Genomic DNA, 3,051 nt, shown 5'->3' with positions numbered 1-3,051 from the left:
GGCTTGTAGAGCTAGTTCAACAGTAGTGTAAAATTATTTGTACTAGGTTATAGAGCTAGTTCAACTCTAGTATAAAATTATTTGAACTAGGTTATAGAGCTAGTTCAACTCTAGTGTAAAATTATTTGTGCTAGGTTATAGAGCTAGTTCGAATCTAGGGTAAAATTATTTAAACTACCTTGTAGAGGTAGTTCAAGATTATTGTAAAATTATTTGAACTAGCCTGTAGATCTAGTTCAACTTTAGTGTAAAATTATTTGAACTAGCTTGTAGAGCTAGTTCAACTCTAGTGTAAAATTATTTGTACTAGGTTATAGAGCTAGTTCAACTCTTGTGTAAAATTACTTGAACTAGCTTGTAGAGCTAGTTCAACTCTAGTGTAAAATTATTTGTATTAGCTTGTAGAGCTAGTTTAACTCTAGTGTAAAATTATTTGTACTAGGTTATAGAGCTAGTTCAACTCGAGTGTAAAATTATTTGAACTAGCTTGTAGAGCTAGTTTAATTCAAGTGTAAAATTATTTGTTCTAGGTTATAGAGGTAGTTCAACTCTAGTGTAAAATTAGTTGAACTACCTTGAAGAGCTAGTTCAACAGTGGTGTAAAATCATTTGTACTAGGTTATAGAGCTAGTTCGACTCTAGTGTAAAATTATTTGAACTAGCTTGTAGAGCTAGTTCAACTCTAGTGTAAAATTATTTGTACTAGGTTATAGAGCTAGTTCAACTCTAGTATTGTCGGTGTTGTGAAAACCAGGTCTACACTAACCGCCGGGTATGGGCCACGACTGTATGCCACTACACTAAAGAGGATTCATCTTCGCCGACAAGCGCTACATCGGCAAGCAAGACTCAAGCCACCTTCCCGGCAAGGAGCATCCTGCCCTGCTAGGGAGGACAGATACAAGACCCCGGCAAGAGGAGCTTGCCGGGAAGGCCCACCAAGGCACTCCAAGGAACTTGCCGCGACGCGCCACGCGCTCCGGCAAGGAAACAAGGCCCCGGCAAGAGGAGCTTGTCGGGAAGGCCAACCAAGGCATCTCAAGGAGTTTGCCGCGACGCGCCACGCGTCCCGGCGAGGCCCGGTGAGCAACAAGCTCCCAAACACGACAAGACGACGACCGCGGCAAGGAGCTTGCCGCGGGAAACCCCCACTTCGTGCCCGCGCTCCAGCACACCTGCTAACGTGTCGCTCTAGGACTCACCCAAGCACACGTGGTAGGAGGCTGTGCAGCCAGGGGTACGCGGTGGCAAGCGGAGATGAAGAGAAGGCCATCGTGGCGAACGGTGGAGCTCCTAACGGTCACTTTTTGCACTGTTGAGGCAACTCAGACAGGCATTCAATGACCTTGTCCCCTGCCGTCAGAGTTAGGTAGGGTGCACTGTGTCCACAGCAGCGGTAGCTGCACCTACCGCATCCTTTTCCATTTTTACCCTTCTAACCTACGTTGCCACCTGTGGGTGACCCCTTGAAAGTATAAAAGGAGGCCCAAGCGCATCGTAGAGGAGGTTCGACCAGTTCGGCTCATTCGAAACACCAGAAACACTCCCACGCCCAGTCTGATAGCGTCGATCGCTCCTGAGCAAAGATTCAATACACACAAACAAGCAGCAGTAGGGTTTCACGCATCCGTGTGGCCCGAAGCTGGGTAAAACTGCCCGCGTGTACTGCCTTGATCCGCTCTTTGTTCAACCTCCGCCCTCACCGAATCGAAAGGGGCTGGGTCCGCCGATCCCCATAGGTGTTCGTGGATCAGTTTCCCCGACATCTTTGGCGCGCCAGGTAGGGGGTGCGTCGAGGTTGTGTGAACCTAATCCAGACGTTCGCACGAGCTAGATCTTCATCTTCTTCATCAACATGCCACCGAAGAAGAAGGCTTCGGCGGCAGCTGTTCCGTCCACATCAAGGCTTAGCTATTCTTCATCGCCATGGCTCCAAAGAAGCGGGCGAGCAAAAGAACGACGCCAGTGCGGCAACAGAAAAGCTAAGTCATGTGAAACTTTAGATATTTCCTTTCTATATAAAGTTATCCTCCTCGGAGATCTTGTTCTTTGTATGGAAAACATGTGCGCGGAGGAACCAACTCGTAGCTAGTTGCGCCTTTACTTTGTTTCGAGTCCGCTCAACGACTTAAGTGAGCTGCTAGCGCCCTTACTTTGCTTCAAGTCCGCTCAGCAACTTAAGTGAGCCGCTAGCGCCCTTACTTTGTTTCGAGTCCGCTCAACAACTTAAGTGAGCTGCAACTAGCTGCGACAAGGTTTCTTGTCGGTAGTGGCACTGCCAGCAGGCTGCTGACGTCCCGCACTCAGCGCTCGCGGATAAAGGTGCCTCCGCCGACAAGTTCCCTAAAAGCGTAGGGTGAACGTACAAAGAGAGGTTGAACAGGAAGATAGCATGCACTATTTATTTGAGATTTCTGCATAGACCTGTATGCCAAGGAGCCTTCTCGGGGCTAGTTGCGCTCCATGTTGCCTCGATTCCGCTCGGCAACTTGTGCGGTTGCGCTAGAACCAAGAAGGTAATCCTTTCCGGGAGGCGATGTTCCTGAATAGCTGCTAAGGGCCCGTTCCCTCAAGCGCTGCTGGCTGGATCGTACGCACCGGAAAGCATTCCAGCAGGCATAGGGAATATGCAGCAAAAGTCAAAATTTGCAAGTGAGTTAAGTGCACTTCAGATGCTAATCACTTGTCATTTTTAAACGCAGTTATGGCCCGGGGGCTGGCAACGCTCTTCGGACCAATCTTCTTGGTGTCAAGAACAACGAAGTTCTTCGCCATAAGCCTTTCCGGCAATGATCTTGCCGGGAGCCGGTGTCAAGAACAACGAAGTTCTTCGCCATAAGCCTTTCCGGCAACGACCTTGCCGGGAGCCGGTGTCAAGAACAACGAAGTTCTTCGCCATAAGCCTTTCCGACAACGATCTTGCCGGGAGCCGGTGTCAAGAACAACGAAGTTCTTCGCCATAAGCCTTTCCGGCAACGATCTTGCCGGGAGCCGGTGTCAAGAACAACGAAGTTCTTCGCCATAAGCCTTTCCGGCAATGATCTTACCGGG

The sequence above is a fragment of the Triticum dicoccoides genome, chromosome 3A, assembly GCF_002162155.2.
Source record: "Triticum dicoccoides isolate Atlit2015 ecotype Zavitan chromosome 3A, WEW_v2.0, whole genome shotgun sequence".
NCBI lineage: Eukaryota > Viridiplantae > Streptophyta > Magnoliopsida > Poales > Poaceae > Triticum > Triticum dicoccoides.
The sequence above is the reverse complement of the archived record's forward strand: the minus strand, read 5'-3'. Positions refer to the sequence as shown.